This window comes from Anomaloglossus baeobatrachus, chromosome 4, assembly GCF_048569485.1.
Source record: "Anomaloglossus baeobatrachus isolate aAnoBae1 chromosome 4, aAnoBae1.hap1, whole genome shotgun sequence".
NCBI lineage: Eukaryota > Metazoa > Chordata > Amphibia > Anura > Aromobatidae > Anomaloglossus > Anomaloglossus baeobatrachus.
This window is the reverse complement of record NC_134356.1, coordinates 451,359,783-451,377,806: the sequence shown is the minus strand read 5'-3', so window position 1 is coordinate 451,377,806 and position 18,024 is coordinate 451,359,783. Positions and strand designations below refer to the sequence as shown.

The following is an 18,024-nucleotide window of genomic DNA, read 5'->3' as shown; positions in this document are numbered from 1 at the left end:
TTTATTAATCATATGGGTCAACGCGTTTCCGGAGCCTCTGCCCCCTTCATCAGGACCATCAAGAACAAGAAACATCAAATCAAAGATTTGATGTTTCTTGTTCTTGATGGTCCTGATGAAGGGGGCAGAGGCTCCGGAAACGCGTTGACCCATATGATTAATAAAGTGACATTAATCTGAACATCTGCTGGAGTGATCTCTTTGGCGCAGCAAGTGAACACCTTCCTCCTTTACTCTCTGTAATTTATTTTTTTTTACATATATCAGAAAAATGCTATTTGTTTTTAAAGAGTACATTGAAGGAAGACCTTTCACAATATACTTTATTTTAACCACTTCACTCTTGAGCCTGGTTTTCACCTTCCTGACTAGGCCATTTTTTAAAATTCTGACCAGTGTCACTTTCTGAGGTAATAACTCTGGAACGTTTCAACAGATCCCAGTGATTCTGAGATTGCTTTTTTTGAGACATATTGTACTTCATGATAGTGCTAAATTTAGAATTATATTTTTTTCGTTTATTTATGAAAATATTGGAATTTTCAAATTTTGAATTTTTTTGCCCTTAACCACAGAGTTATGTTACAAAAAATAGTTAAATAACATTTACTACATGTCTACTTTAGAAAGTTAGAAGGGTTTAAAGATTATCAGGATTTCCTAATTTTTCCAGTAAAATTTACAAAAAGGAAATCATAGAGAGGTGTATAGATGGGAGCCTCTGTTGCTAACCTCACCACCAAAAAGTCAAAGACTAAAGGGTACTTAACACGCTGCGACATCGCTAGCGATTGCTAGCGATGTCGAGCACTACAGCACCCGCCCCCGTCGCTCGTGCGACATTTGGTGCTCGCTGCCGTAGCGAACGTTATCGCTACGGCAGCGTCACATGAATATACCTTGTCAGCGACGCCACTGTGACCGCCAAATAATCCCTCCCTCAAGGGGGAGGTGTGTTCGGCATCATAGCGATGTCACTGCGGCATCACTAAGCGGCCAGCCAATAGAAGCGGAGCGGCGGAGATGAGTGGGACGTAACATCCCGCCCACCTCCTTCCTTCCGCATTGCCGGTGGACGCAGGTAAGGAGATATTCCTCGTTCCTGTGGTGTCACACATAGCGATGTGTGCTGCCGCAGGAACGACGGACAACAGTGTACCTGCAGCAGCAACGATATTTGGGAAAGGAGCACATGTCAACAAGCAACTATTTTTCACGTTTTTGCGCTCATTGATCGTCACTCTTTGGTGTCACACGCTGCGATGTCGCTAACGGCGCTGGATGTGCGTCACTAACGACGTGACCCTGACGATATATCATTAGCGATGTCGCAGCGTGTAAAGCACCCATAAGGAGATGCCAGTGGACCATCCCGAGAAGAGGACAGGGATGATCAGAGGTCTATCACATCTGGCCACCCCATCAACAGCGACCCTCACCAAGATCATTTTTTCAGGGCTAATTAATAATGGTGAGGAATTTGATGAATCAGCATTTGGGCACTTCCGTGGGGGGTGAACTGTTCTTAATTAGGCGAGAAGTATGGTTCCTTTGTTTGTTAAATCAAGAGAAGTTAGCCATTGTCTCATGTCAGACTGATTGGAGCCGTATTGTCTATTAAATGCATGTTGTCTGTTAAACGTGTATTGCCTAAACCCCTTTGATTAGGGCCTTGCTTCTGTCACCAGGTTGATATTCTACAAGACTTTAGCCTAGGATCTACAGTTCCAGCTGTAGGATCACAGAACTGCTTCAAGATTCATAAACAATGGATCAAGGATCATGTGGCAGAATAAAATAGAACTTAGTGTAAGGGAGGAACTTGCCTGTTAATTGCTGCTGTAGGAGACTCAGCCCTGTTCTCCAGCTTTCCGTGCCGGATGAGTCTCCTACAGCAGCTATTAACAGGCAGGCAAGTCCCTCCCTTATGCTAAGTTCTATTTTATTCTGTTATGACAGACCTGGGCAAGGGGTGGCCCGCGGGCCACATCCGGCCTGCCTACTCTCTATGACCGGCCCGCCTGGTTAAGGGCGTCCTTGCTGGCCGATCAGTGATGAGAGCAAATCTGACCTGTTGTCCGGAACTCCAGGCTCCGGGAGGCCCGTGGTCAGATTGCCCTCATCACATGCTGCTTGCCGGGCAGGGAGCAGAGGACAGAACCTGTAGCGCCGCACAGTGTCGGCAGTGGAACGCAGGAATCTGTCCTCTGTTCCCTGCCCGGCACTTTTCTCTGTGACACACGCGCGCCCTGATGTCGTCAGTACGGCACGTGTATGTGTAATTTGAAAAGTTCCTGCCCGGCAGAAGAAGAAGCTGCAGCAGCCAGGGCCCGTACGGAGAGAAGCAATGGCGGGGGCCCGTACAAGAACAGCAGCGGCGGGGGCCCGTACAAGAGAAGGAGCATCTCGGCGGGGGCCCGTACGGAGGTGCCTGAGGAGGGAGAGGTGAGTGGTGACTAGTAACCAGACAATGGGGGGGGGGGTAACTGGTGACTAATATTTGGGTGTAGTGATGTAGTATATGGGAATGTAGTTTTACAGGTGTAGTATAAAGGGGTGTAGTGATGTATATTGGGGTGTAGTGATGTATATTACAGGTGTAGTATATAGGGGTGTAGTGATGTAGTATATGGGGATTGTTTGTGTATATATGTATATAGTGCGTGTGTGTGTATACGTATGTATATGTGTGTATATCTATCTATCTATCTATCTATATATATATATATATATATATATATATATATGTGTGTGTGTGTGTACGTACACAGTATATATGTGTGTATTTGTATGTATGTATGTGTGTATATATATATATATATATATATACAGTTAGGTCCAGAAATATTTGGACAGTGACACAATTTTCGCGAGTTGGGCTCTGCATGCCACCACATTGGATTTGAAATGAAACCTCTACAACAGAATTCAAGTGCAGATTGTAACGTTTAATTTGAAGGTTTGAACAAAAATATCTGATAGAAATTGTAGGAATTGTACACATTTCTTTACAAACACTCCACATTTTAGGAGGTCAAAAGTAATTGGACAAATAAACCAAACCCAAACAAAATATTTTTATTTTCAATAGTTTGTTGCGAATCATTTGGAGGCAATCACTGCCTTAAGTCTGGAACCCATGGACATCACCAAACGCTGGGTTTCCTCCTTCTTAATGCTTTGCCAGGCCTTTACAGCCGCAGCCTTCAGGTCTTGCTTGTTTGTGGGTCTTTCCGTCTTAAGTCTGGATTTGAGCAAGTGAAATGCATGCTCAATTGGGTTAAGATCTGGTGATTGACTTGGCCATTGCAGAATGTTCCACTTTTTTGCACTCATGAACTCCTGGGTAGCTTTGGCTGTATGCTTGGGGTAATTGTCCATCTGTACTATGAAGCGCCGTCCGATCAACTTTGCGGCATTTGGCTGAATCTGGGCTGAAAGTATATCCCGGTACACTTCAGAATTCATCCGCCTACTCTTGTCTGCTGTTATGTCGTCAATAAACACAAGTGGATGTGGTGTGCCTTGGATCATGTGCCGTTCCCTTTCTTCTCCAAACTTTTTTCTTCCCATCATTCTGGTACAGGTTGATCTTGGTCTCATCTGTCCATAGAATACTTTTCCAGAACTGAGCTGGCTTCATGAGGTATTTTTCAGCAAATTTAACTCTGGCCTGTCTATTTTTGGAATTGATGAATGGTTTGCATCTAGATGTGAACCCTTTGTATTTACTTTCATGGAGTCTTCTCTTTACTGTTGACTTAGAGACAGATACACCTACTTCACTGAGAGTGTTCTGGACTTCAGTTGATGTTGTGAACGGGTTCTTCTTCACCAAAGAAAGTATGCGGCGATCATCCACCACTGTTGTCATCCGTGGACGCCCAGGCCTTTTTGAGTTCCCAAGCTCACCAGTCAATTCCTTTTTTCTCAGAATGTACCCGACTGTTGATTTTGCTACTCCAAGCATGTCTGCTATCTCTCTGATGGATTTTTTCTTTTTTTTCAGCCTCAGGATGTTCTGCTTCACCTCAATTGAGAGTTCCTTAGACCGCATGTTGTCTGGTCACAGCAACAGCTTCCAAATGCAAAACCACACACCTGTAATCAACCCCAGACCTTTTAACTACTTCATTGATTACAGGTTAGCGAGGGAGACGTCTTCAGAGTTAATTGCAGCCCTTAGAGTCCCTTGTCCAATTACTTTTGGTCCCTTGAAAAAGAGGAGGCTATGCATTACAGAGCTATGATTCCTAAACCCTTTCTCCGATTTGGATGTGAAAACTCTCATATTGCAGCTGGAGTGTGCACTTTCAGCCCATATTATATATATAATTGTATTTCTGAACATGTTTTTGTAAACCGCTAAAATAACAAAACTTGTGTCACTGTCCAAATATTTCTGGACCTAACTGTATATGTATATATATATATATATATATATATATATATATATATATATATATATATATATATGTGTGTGTGTATTTATACTATATGCAGCTTTGTCGCCATAGAAAGGGGGGCCAGATACAATTAATTGCACAGGGGCCCCAAGCTGTCAGTGTCCTCCACTGCTGTTGAGAGCAGATACTTGATTGTGGTGCTCCCGGCATTAGCTCCGTGTGGAGCTCAAACATAACTAGTGCGGGTCTGGTACCTAGAATCAGCGCAGAGAAAAGCCCGTAACTGCGAATGGTACTGGGGTTACATCGGGTACCACGCGCTCTCTCCCCGCCCCCTGCAGCGGCGTGCCGCCATTACAGGGCCTGATTGCATTTCTCTGGTACCTGTTTGCGTACATGTGACAGGTACCGGAGAAAACACGAGTCTGTGAAATAAAAAGATTTTCCATATTTACCTGGAAGCCGGAGCATCGCGGTGACAGCGCCGAGCACAGCACCGCTGAGGACATCACCGCGGGGACAGTTGAGTATTCTGCAAGCACATTGACATCCAGGAGGTCATCGGAGTTTCCAATGGATGACCCGCCTGCGACAGCCACGCTACAGCTTCACGGGTTTATCAGAGTTCATTGGGAACTGTGACGAGTCCCCGAGATGCTCTGGCTTCCAGGTTCTCAACACACACACAGACACACACACACACACACACACACACCTGTATACTCACCCAGCGATGCGGTCCCCAGCGCTGTCCCTGCTTCTAGCTGCTCACTGCAGTGAATATTCAGTGAGTATAATGAGCGCTGATAAGGAGCGGGAGGCATCAGAGCCAGAGACAGCAGAGCTGGAGAGAGGTAAAGATAGAAAATCTTTTTATTAAAAAGACACGTGTTTTCTCTGGTACTTGTCACACTGATGTCACACGGATCACATCAGTGTGCGATCCGTGTGACACCCGTGCTGCCGGAGAAAAAATGGACATGTCTGCGTATGTGCGTGTAGGGCCACGAGGGGGTCACACAGTGAGTAACTTAATGTTTGTTTATGAACGGATAGTGTATATACTATATACAGTATTGGGTAAAACTGAGTTAATTATATTAGTCCGACCCTCTAAAACCATCCCAATTTCTTATGCGGCCCCATGGGAAAATTAATTGCCCACCCCTGTGTTATGTGGTACTTGATCCATTGTCTTATCTTAAGCTGGGTTCACACTAAGCGACAGCGACGTCGCTGTTACGTCACCATTTTCTGTGACGTAACAGCGACCTTGTAAGTCGCTGTTATGATCGCTGCTTAGCTGTCAAACACAGCGACGCAGCAGCGATCATAACGTCGCTACATGTGCAGAGAGCAGGGAGCCGCGCACACTGCTTAGCGCTGGCTCCTTGCTCTCCTAGCTACAGTACACATCGGGTTAATTAACCCAATGTGTACTGCAGCTACATGTCACAGTGCAGAGAGCAGGGAGCCGCGCACACTGCTCAGCGCTGGCTCCTTGCTCTCCTAGCTACAGTACACATAGGGTTAATTACCCGATGCGTACTGCAGCTACATGTGCACAGAGCAAGAGCCGGCACTAGCAGCAAGAGCGGCGGAGGCTGCTAACGAAGGTAAATATCGGGTAACCAGGGAAAGGTCTTCCCTTGGTTACCCGATGTTTACAGTGGTTACAGCTTTTCACAGCTGCCAGACGCCGGCTCCTGCTCCCTGCTCGCTTCATTTCGTCGCTCTCTCGCTGTCACACACAGCGATTTGTGCTTCACAGCGGGAGAGCGACGATGAAAAAATGAAGCAGGACATTCAGCAACGAGCAACGACCTCACAGCAGGGGCCAGCTCGTTGCTGGATGTCATACACAGCGACAGCGACGGGACGTCGCTGCAACGTCACAGAAAATGGTGACGTAGCAGCGACATCGTTGTCGTCGTCGCTGTGTGTGACACCACCTTTAGACTCCAGAGCTACAAGATTTCATCTAAATACCTTCCTGTAAAATACAACCAGGAAGATAAAAAATGACACTTTACAAAAGGTAGCTCCAATGCAACAGGTGAGGTAGCTTACTATATTTACTAAAGCCCTATCATTATTTGTAGAAATATCCTATCCACTCCTGATCAATACCATATAATACTATATATTCTAAGGTCCTTCTCCACTATGAATAGTAGGAAGGAGGTAAGATAACCTTAGTTATATGAAAATTATGAAAATTAAATGTTCCTTATTGATTTATGGTGAACAAGGAATTTCTATTAGCCTTAATGCAGCATATCAGTATTACAGGGTGTCTAATCAGCGTCCCTCCAGCCCCGACGCATGTTTTAACGTCACTTCCTCATACATCACTTCCCCTGAGGAAGTGACATTAAAGTGCACATCACGGCTGGAGAGACATTGACTAGACACCCTGTAATACTGGTATGTTACATTAAAACTAATAGAAATTCCTTGTTTACATTAGATCAATAAGGGACATGTAATTTTCATTTAACTGAGGTTACCTTCTACTATTCATAGTGGGAAAAGACCTTAGAATATATAGTATTATGTGGTATTGATCAGAAGGGGATAGAGTATTTATACAAATACTGACAGGGCTTTAGTAAATACAGTCAGCTAACTCAGCTATTGCATTGGAGGCACCTTTTGTATGGCTATTATGTACGGTATATAATTTAGATGTTCGAATAAAGATATATGGAAAGATTTTTAATCAAACAGAATGTTTTTGAAAAGTGTTATTTTTTGTCTTTCTGGTTGTATTTTGCAGGACGGTATTTAGATTAAATATTGAATATGAAATGACACATAGGATAATGAGAATTCTAATTTTCGTTCCATAGCTACAAGGCACCTGGGACAAGCAGCCAAACAGCATCTTCACTTAGGACTATTCCATAGCACATTCATCACAGCTACATGGGACAAGTTCATCTTTTACCTTAAGACAAGGATTGACAGTCATTCTATTTTAACTTACTATATTCACCAGCATCCTTACTTATAGGATACACTTGCCCTAATGTTTATCTATTTACTTACTATTGTATATCTTTAGTTACATCAACTTTTTGTATTCAGCTCCCTCTAACAACTACCAAGCACAGCATTCTTCCAGCAGTTGAAATTTCTCAATTTCATTGCATTTGTTTTACCAGTCTTTGACAGACAAGGCTTCTCTACCATTTTCTTTAATTTTTAATACAATATTTTATATATACAACAATTTTATTTGACACCCATTTTTTTAAGGTTAAGCCTTTCATCTCTTCTTAGAATTTCTACTTTCTACTTGGTCAACATCCAATCATTTTTTTTTGGCAATACACATTTAACAGACAGTATGCATTTAACAGACAATAGGGCTCCAACCAGTCTGGCATGAGACAATAGCTAAGTTTCTCTTGATTTAACATATAAAAGAACTATACTTCTGGCCTAATAAGGGACCTTTCACCCCCCACACAAGTGGCCAAAGGCTGAGTCATCATATCCCTCCCCCTTCTTATTTAGCCCCGGAAAACTGCTAGATCCTTGCCTGGTGAGTGTCCCTGTTGACAGGGCAGCCAGATGTGATAGGCCTCGATCATACCTGTCCTCTTCTCGGGATGGTCCGCTGGCACTTCTATAGTCTTTGCCTCTATGGTGATGAGATCAGCAACAGAGGCTCCCATCTATACACCTCCCTGTGATTATCTCCCTAGGTCAGGCAGCCGCACTGAGGAGAAACTTTAAGGTGGGGTCCATGAGTTGGGATTCCCCAAACTCCTTATAATCTCTCTCCCCCCAGTCAATAGCCACAGTCTGGTTAAGTGTACTCACTATCGTTGGCTCAAAGAAGGGTGATGTAGGCTGGGGATGTGTGTTATCCTCGGAAGAGGTGGCAAAAGGATCCGCATCAAGGTGCTGCTTAACTTGGTTGCTGGTGATGGCTGTGACAAACTGACTGGATAGTCCTAGGTCTTTCCCCAAAATAACAGGTGTGACAAAATATCCATGAGCCCCACTTCAGCCTTTCCTTGGTTGGTTTCCCTGTCCAACTGTACACGTGCCAAAGGGGTATCTGAGCGCTGGCTGCCAGGGAGATGGTCACTTGGTAGCCCGATAAAGGATATCTGGGAGAACAATATCTGGGCTGACCAGGGTGATGGAAGACCAAGTGTCTCGAAGTCCCTGGGCCTGTATGTCACTGACCTTGACAGACTGGATAGGGTGATGGAGATTGGCTTGGCTAGGGTTTTCGACAGGGTATATCTCTTCCTCCACTGCTAGTGTATCTCTGCCATAGCATCCCTCAGACCTCGATAGCTCGTCTCTTCAGACATTGACTGAATAAGCCGGCAGATGGGCTCCAGGCATGGGGCCCCGACTTTGGAGACAATCTTTGTCTATATGTCCAAGGCGCCCACATGTATTAAAGCACAGTGAATTGGCCAAGTCAGAAGCCCTGTTTGTAAACCTTTGACCTGGTGGGGCTTTTGCTGGGTAGTGGGATACTGGGTACTGCTCGAGTAGCTAGTCGTAGGAGAACTGAAACTTCCAAAACTGATTCCAGAACATAAGCCCTCTCCTCACTTGAGGCTTTGACCCCAAATATGGCCAACAACTCCCAGATTCAGACTGCTTGGGACTGGGTTGTTGATTGCAGACTGCCACTGGATCCTTGATCTTGCATGCAGTTTCATTCCCCTGTGTCATCACCATCGCAGTCTTCATTGTCCTTCACAGTGTTCTCAATGCACCAGTTCCTGGAACAAATCCAACCAGGTGTGGCCTGTATTCAATATTTTGAATCTAACATAACTCCTGTAGTTGCCATTTACTGTGGAGGCTGTATATGCACTCCAGTCCTTTTCCCAAGGCTGAAATGGACATGGTGGTGTTAGGATGCCTCCTAGTGGTGTACCTAGACAAAGTAAGTGACAGTTCAGCTGTCCAATCTTGAGCAGACGCATGCTGAGCTGTCAGTGTAGTGATATACACCTCCGTCATCCAATCAGAACTGGGGCATGTGAGGTTTCCTCTATATATCTCCTTTTTAGAGTGGTTACCTTGGTATTTGCCTTTAATTACTGCCAGTCACAGGCTTAGCTTGGTGGTGTCTACGTGCCTGTTCTTCCTGTGCTCAGTTTAAGCTATTGTTTATCTAACTTTGGACCTAGCTTCTGAAGATCCATATGTGGTGCCCCTGAGGGTCCAGTTGCCACAGCAGTACTGCACCTTAACCAGAGGTGTGATACCCCATTCCCTGGTCACAGAATATTGCGCACAAACGCTCTTAGAATAGCTACACTCCATCAAGCCGTGGTTAGGGCGAGTTGCTCCATAGGGAGAGCACAGTCCCTGAGCCAGTCTGGAGGTGGGGTTAGTTAGTGGACACTTAGAATGGAGTGCAGAACGAAGTAGGAAGCAGAGGGGATAGCTCCTGGGTACTGAAGCTGAAGGAGCTCATGTTAGTGTGAAAAGGAAGAAAGGGTGTGACTCCCCTGATCTTATCAGGGTGTCACAGGGAGCTGCACTCCTTTTCCTTATGGTGCAGAACTCACCCTCCATGGTTCTGGGATCCTAACTATTGGTATTTCTTCCATCAGCATTCAAATCCTAGCCACACCTCAAACCACACCCTGTCTGGCACACCAGTGGGTGGTCTAGCTGGAAAAGGGCCACCTGCCTAGGGGTCAGACAGACGGGTGGGAGGGACATAGTCAGTTGAGTAGTAGCTGAGGGAGTTGTAGCTCCCTGGGACACTTTGGCTAGGTCGCAGATGGTGCTCTTGGGACCAAAGGAGTCGGAGACCCGGTCGCAGGGTATTGGAGAAGGGTGCCCAGACTTAGTTTTGGAGAACAGTCGGCACCGGAAAATCTAGTAACCGGACTGGTACCATGCATGGCGGGGCACTGGACCCGCCATCAGGGAGTAGCTTCTCGCAACCTGATAATTAACCTGTGGAGGTTAGTCTCTTTATGAACTTTCCCCAAAAGCGCAGAGATCAAAGGCACCAACACAACAAGGGGGATAGGGCTTTCCAGCTTATGCGGCCCACAGAAATCCCAAGTGTCAGCCATCGACAGCACAGCTCCTCTATTTAATCATAGGGAGCGGGACCCCGAAAGCTTCAGGCCAAGGGGTCACTCAGAAACGTCTAAACATTTTGCATGGAGGCAGGTCCAGAACCATCAGCAATACCAAAGGGGACGGATTCCCGGACGAGCTCCCCTGAGTGGCAGCGGCACCCAGAGACTTGGTTTACTCCTGCGTCAGAGTCTGCTTAATGGTCACACCAACATCCACATGTCCCAAGTGAGTACGCTGCTCTTCCCTGAGTCTGCCCGCCTGGCCTGCACCATGCTCCCCTACACCTCCACCATCCAGAGTCCCGGGGCCTCCCCTACCCGTGGAGGGAACGTCATCTGGTTGCCCCGCTCCATCTCCCCGGGTACTCCCATTGGCAGCGTCGGTACTCCCCTTATCGCGAACCACGGGTGGCGTCACGAACACTAAATAGTCTGTAAATAGTCCCCCTTTTTTTCGAGTGGCCGTAAGCCCCCAGGTCCGGAGACCCTCGAGCCACAGCAACCCCGGATCTAAGCAGTCCAACTGCTGCAGGGGCGGTACAGGGGTACGGCCCCTAGACTAGTGGAGAACAACCAGGCTCAGCTAGCAAAAATGGAGGTTGAGGCAACTTCATGTGCCGAAGCCACAAGCACACGCAAATCCACAGAAAAGGTGACCACAGAGGGCCAGGGGATTAGGCAGAAGAGCCTCCCAAAACAGGGTCCGCGGACATAGGCTCAGGGCACTGTGTGTGAGATGCAGGCAGGAGGGCGAAGCCAGCGTAGGAAGATGACCAGGAAAGGGACACAGAAAGGTACACTGGTCTTGTGCCTCCGAATTACCTGGAAATCAGCTGGATCCCATCACCGCAGGACTCAGCACTACAAGGGTAGCATTTGACCGTCCGGACGTGATAATTTGGAACTGACAACTGGGAGTAAAGAACTTGTGATTGCATCCTGCTGTGTCCTGGACTCATTGCCTACACCGCCGGCCCCGCGCTGTGTAAACATCCTACTGGCTAAAAACTGTCTATGGTTGCCCTGGGGTCCCCGCTTCACCTGTGGGGAGCTGTACTATCTTCCCCAGAGATCCTGTCTAAGCAGCATCGGTCATACCTGGCTGAAGACCACAGGTGGCGTCACGAATCATTATCCCCTGTAAATAACTCACCCAATTTAATCAACGACAGCACCAGGGTCACGGAGTCAGGCCCTGCCACCGTGACCTCCCTAAAAGAACAGAACCGGTCCCGCTCCGCGTGCCCCACGGCCCTAGTGGGACGTGTCACATATGCCTAGCCCCTTTGTCATGAGCCTCTACCTATCCGGAAATATGACCTCAGACTGTGACCTGACTATGCCTTCATCTCACCCCTTTTTTTATTACGAGCCCTCCTGGTATCTGACCCCGAACCTCTTGACTACCCAGCCTCACAGCTAACACTTCAGTAGTGACTAGCATCACACTAATCGTCAGCATTTAATTTACTGATATCACATTCCTTTTTACTATTAGAATTTTGACTCTAGGGCCATCAGTGAAATGCCTGTTAAGTATCGTTCATTATGTAGACTAGACACCATTCTGTTTGCTATGTACCATTATGTGTCTCTTCTGTGTGCTGCATACATTAGTATTTATTGTAGTTACTCATAAGACACAATTATCATAGTGTTTTGCCTTCTGGCTTGCTTTTACTTGCAGCACAGTATCCTATGGTTCATTTAGAGAGCAGAACAATATGTATGAATGTAGACACCCAATTATATATGAAAATATAATCTGCATGGGTTTCATAAGCCCGAAGAAAAAACAATGTTAGTCTTTTAATAATGCTTTGGTGGCAATATCTGTATAATGTGTTTTGACATAGTATTGCTTGGGTCGCTGACTTTTCCCCTAGCGTTGTCTTGGCATATACTGGATTGCCCTTTCCAAGTATCTGGGCATTATTTGACCCACAGGCCTCAGTGACTAGATGTGTGTAATCAGATCTATGGTTTGTTTTGTAGAAATAATTCTTACTAATGAATCTACACATCAGGGCTTAGGGGAGAATCACAAGTGAATTGAAAAATTACTTTTTTTTTCTTTTAAATTTGTTTATTGAAAACTGTTACACAACAATACATGTTCTAAAATATATATAAAATACTGTTTATTATTAATAAATATATAAAAAATATTCTAAAAAACTTATTCATAAGTAGGAAACTATAATACAGTAATAAGCATTGTTCTTCCAATGGTGTATATATAACGGACTTGCTCAGGTACTACGTATCAATGCATAGTTTGATAATAGCAAATCAATTAAAACCCAAACTGTGTTGAAGAAGCATTAAAACAAAAAACATGTTACTCTTCTATTATCAAACCTGAAGAAGGCTCAAAATGTAAATTGTTCCAATCTAACAATAACAATAATTTTGCTGCCTACTGTAAAATTCACACCTAGATTTCCAAACTATATGTAACCTTTAATTTGTAATATACAGTTAGGTCCAGAAATATTTGGACAGTGACACAAGTTTTGTTATTTTAGCTGTTTACAAAAACATGTTCAGAAATACAATTATATATATAATATGGGCTGAAAGTGCACACTCCCAGCTGCAATATGAGAGTTTTCACATCCAAATCGGAGAAAGAGTTTAGGAATCATAGCTCTGTAATGCATACCAAAAGTAATTGGACAAGGGACTCTAAGGGCTGCAATTAACTCTGAAGGCGTCTCCCTCGTTAACCTGTAATCAATGAAGTAGTTAAAAGGTCTGGGGTTGATTACAGGTGTGTGGTTTTGCATTTGGAAGCTGTTGCTGTGACCAGACAACATGCGGTCTAAGGAACTCTCAATTGAGGTGAAGCAGAACATCCTGAGGCTGAAAAAAAAGAAAAAATCCATCAGAGAGATAGCAGACATGCTTGGAGTAGCAAAATCAACAGTCGGGTACATTCTGAGAAAATAGGAATTGACTGGTGAGCTTGGGAACTCAAAAAGGCCTTGGGCGTCCACGGATGACAACAGTGGTGGATGATCGCCGCATACTTTCTTTGGTGAAGAAGAACCCGTTCACAACATCAACTGAAGTCCAGAACACTCTCAGTGAAGTAGGTGTATCTGTCTCTAAGTCAACAGTAAAGAGAAGACTCCATGAAAGTAAATACAAAGGGTTCACATCTAGATGCAAACCATTCATCAATTCCAAAAATAGACAGGCCAGAGTTAAATTTGCTGAAAAACACCTCATGAAGCCAGCTCAGTTCTGGAAAAGTATTCTATGGACAGATGAGACAAAGATCAACCTGTACCAGAATGATAGGAAGAAAAAAGTTAGGAGAAGAAAGGGAACGGCACATGATCCAAGGCACACCACATCCTCTGTAAAACATGGTGGAGGCAACGTGATGGAATGGGCATGCATGGCTTTCAATGGCACTGGGTCACTTGTGTTTATTGATGACATAACAGCAGACAAGAGTAGCCGGATGAATTCTGAAGTGTACAGGGATATACTTTCAGCCCAGATTCAGCCAAATGCCGCAAAGTTGATCGGACGGCGCTTCATAGTACAGATGGACAATTACCCCAAGCATACAGCCAAAGCTACCCAGGAGTTCATGAGTGCAAAAAAGTGGAACATTCTGCAATGGCCAAGTCAATCACCAGATCTTAACCCAATTGAGCATGCATTTCACTTGCTCAAATCCAGACTTAAGACGGAAAGACCCACAAACAAGCAAGACCTGAAGGCTGCGGCTGTAAAGGCCTAGGAAAGCATTAAGAAGGAGGAAACCCAGCGTTTGGTGATGTCCATGGGTTCCAGACTTAAGGCAGTGATTGCCTCCAAAGGATTCGCAACAAAATATTGAAAATAAAAATATTTTGTTTGGGTTTGGTTTATTTGTCCAATTACTTTTGACCTCCTAAAATGTGGAGTGATTGTAAAGAAATGTGTACAATTCCTACAATTTCTATCAGATATTTTTGTTCAAACCTTCAAATTAAACGTTACAATCTGCACTTGAATTCTGTTATAGAGGTTTCATTTCAAATCCAATGTGGTGGCATGCAGAGCCCAACTCGCGAAAATTGTGTCACTGTCCAAATATTTCTGGACCTAACTGTATACTACAGTGCAAAAGTTTGGGGTCACCCAATTTTATCTTTTCCATGAAAAATCATACTTTTATTTATCAAATGAGTTGCATAATGAATAGAAAATATAGTGCAGACATTGACTAGATTAGAAATAATGATTTTTTTTTACTTGAAATAATTTTCTCCGGCAAACTTTGCTTTCGTCACAGAATGCTCCTTTGCTGCAATTCCAGCTTTGCAGACATTTGGCATTCTAGCTGTTAATTTGCTGAAGTAATCTGGAGATATTTCACCCCATGCTTCCAGAAGCCCCTCCCACAAGGTGGATTGGCTTGATGGGCACTTTTTGTGTACCATACGGTCAAGCTGTTCCCTCAACAGCTCAATAGGGTTGATATCTGGTGACGGGGCTGGCCACTCCATTACAGATAGAATACCAGCTGCCTGCTTGTTCCCTAAATAGTTCATGCATAATTTGGTGGTGTGCTTTGCGTCATTGTCCTGTTGTAAGATTAAATTGGCTTCAATAAAGCGCTGTCCACAGGGTATGGCGTTGCAAAATGGAGTGATAGTCTTCCTTATTCAAAATCCCTTTTACCTTGTACAAATCTCCCACTTTACCAGCACCAGAGCAACCCCAGACCATCACATTACCTCCACCATGCTTCACAGATGGCGTCAGGCACTCTTCCAGCATCTTTTCAGTTGTTCTGCGTCTCACAAATGTTCTGTGTGATCCAAACACCTCAAACTTCGATTAGTCTGTCCATAACACTTTTTTCCAATCATCTTCTGTCCAATGTCTGTGTTCATTTGCCCATATTAATCTTTTCCTTTTATTTGCCAGTCTCAGATATGGCTTTTCTTTGCCACTCTGCCCTGAAGGCCAGCATCCCAGAGTCGTCTCTTCACTGTAGATGTTGACACTGGCGTTTTGTGGGTACTTTTTAATGAAGCTGCCATTTGATGACCTGTGAGGCGTCGACTTCTCAAACTAGAGATTCTAATGTACTTGTCTTGTTGGCCAGTTATGCAGCGGGGCCTCCTACTTTTCTTTCTACTCTGGTTAGAGACTGTTTGTGCTCTCCTCTGAAGGGAGTACTACATACCGTTGTAAGAAATCTTCAGTTTCTTAGCAATTTTACACATGGAATATCCTTCATTTCTAAGAACAAGAATAGACTGTCGAGTTTCACATGAAAGTTCTCTTTTTCTGGCCATTTTGAGAGTTTAATGGAACCAACAAATGTAATGCTCCAGATTCTCAACTAGCTCAAAGGAAGGTCAGTTTTATAGCTTTTCTAATCAGCAATACTGTTTTCAGCTGTGCTAACATACTTGGACAAAGGTTTTCAAGGGATTGCTAAACATCCATTAGCCTTCTAACACAGTTACAAAACACAATGTATCATTAGAACACTGGAGTGGTGGTTGTTGGAAATGGGCCTCTATACACCTATGCAGATGTTGCATTAAAAAAACAAAAAAAACAGACGTTTGAAGCTAGAATAGTCATTTGCCACATTAACAATGTATAGAGTGTATTTCTGTTTAATTTAATGTTAGCTTCATTGAAAAAAAATGTGCTTTTCTTTCAAAAAGAAGGAAATATCTAAATGACCCTAAACTTTTGAACTGTAGTGTAAAAAATACCTCAATTATGAAAGACCGTCTGCACCGATGAGTTCTATATGTCCCATACCTTATCAAACATCTGAATGCATCCTCTATTATGATAAACTGTTTTCTCATATGTGATTATTATGTTTATGAAATCAACTCAGGCCCCTTAAAGGGGTTATCCGGCTTCTTTGACTTTTTTTTTTTTTTTATTACCCTATGGGGCTACATTGGGGCAGGTAAGTAGATAGTGACCACTTACCTGCCCTGCTGTCAGCCCCCCTCCCCCGGCTCAGAGCGGTCATGTGACCGCTCCTGCCGCGATTTTGCTGCTTCCGGTCATTTCATGTCAACATGGGCAGGGCCATGTTGACATGCAAATGTGGAACAGCATGTCACCTCCCTGCTGGGCGGGTACAGTGCGATGAGCCCTGCCCCCTTTCCTGCACCCTCCCACACATTCCCCCGCACCTCTATTACTCTCCAGTAACCTCCCCCTGCACTGCTGTGGGGTCCGTGACCTGGGGGCGGGGCCTGGCGGCAGCTGCCGTGCTGTCAGCTCCAGCACCGGGCCCCAGCTCAGGATCACACATTCAAATGTACCGGCATCACAGATGCCGGTACATTTGAAAGTGCTGATAAGAAGCAGCGCAGCGCTGCTTCTCATCACTGTCCCTCCCGCTCTCTGAGCTCTCTTCAGCACAGTGGTGACGTCAGAGCACAGACAGCGCGCGAACGTGCAGGAGCGGCGGGGACCGAGGACGGGTGAGTATGTATTCCTTACATGTGTTCCCGATGGGGATGGGGATGGGGATGGGGGGCGGGCGGTGCAGAGCCATATGTGTGCGTGTGCAGAGCCATATGTGTGCGTGTGCAGAGCCATATGTGTGCAGAGCCATATGTGTGCATGTGCAGAGCCATATGTGTGCGGTACAGAGCCATATGTGTGCGGTGCAGAGCCATATGTGTGCGTGTGCGGTACAGAGCCATATGTGTGCAGAGCCATATGTGTGCGTGTGCAGAGCCATATGTGTGCGGTGCAGAGCCATATGTGTGCGGTGCAGAGCCATATGTGTGCGTGTACAGTGCAGAGCCATATGTGTGCGTGTGCGGTGCAGAGCCATATGTGTGCGTGTGCGGTGCAGAGCCATATGTGTGCGTGTGCGGTACAGAGCCATATGTGTGCGTGTGCGGTGCAGAGCCATATGTGTGCGGTACAGAGCCATATGTGTGCGTGTGCAGTACAGAGCCATATGTGTGCGTGTGCGGTGCAGAGCCATATGTGTGCGTGTGCGGTACAGAGCCATATGTGTGCGTGTGCGGTACAGAGCCATATGTGGGCGGTGCAGAGCCATATGTGTGCGGTGCACAGCCCGATGTGGGGCTGTTATTTGCAATGCTGTAGTGATACCAGGTCAGGTGCTGGGGCAGAATATACTGACAGGGAATGTGTGTGCAGGGGGCAAGGCTGGACACTGGGGTGGGTGGTGCCAGCTGTGACTGAGGTTTTGCACAGGAAGTGGTCAGTTTGCTAGAGCTGAATGTAAACAAAGAGCTGCAGAGAATAAAGGGATAATTCAAGAGGAAGAAAAGTTAGAAAACAAAAAATAACAATGTAGGTGTGATTTATATGACAATACAGCACAGATTAGCTTAACAAAAATGTTTGAGTTTATGTCGGACAACTCCTTTAACATTGATGGAGAGTTACCCATCCATCTTGTAGCTATCAATTTCCTGGCAAGACATAAAGCTTCTCTCAGAAAGATTCTGGTATGATGGCTCCATATTTCTTCCTCTAGTAGACCAAATAAACATATTTTACGATCT

At 45.0% G+C, this 18,024-nt stretch overlaps 1 protein-coding gene across 1 annotated transcript in view; it reads left to right on the top strand.

Annotated features, from left to right (window-relative positions):
• LMAN1L (lectin, mannose binding 1 like) overlaps positions 1–18,024 on the top strand; it is a 142,644-nt gene that overhangs the window by 47,652 nt on the left and 76,968 nt on the right. The window lies entirely within an intron of this gene.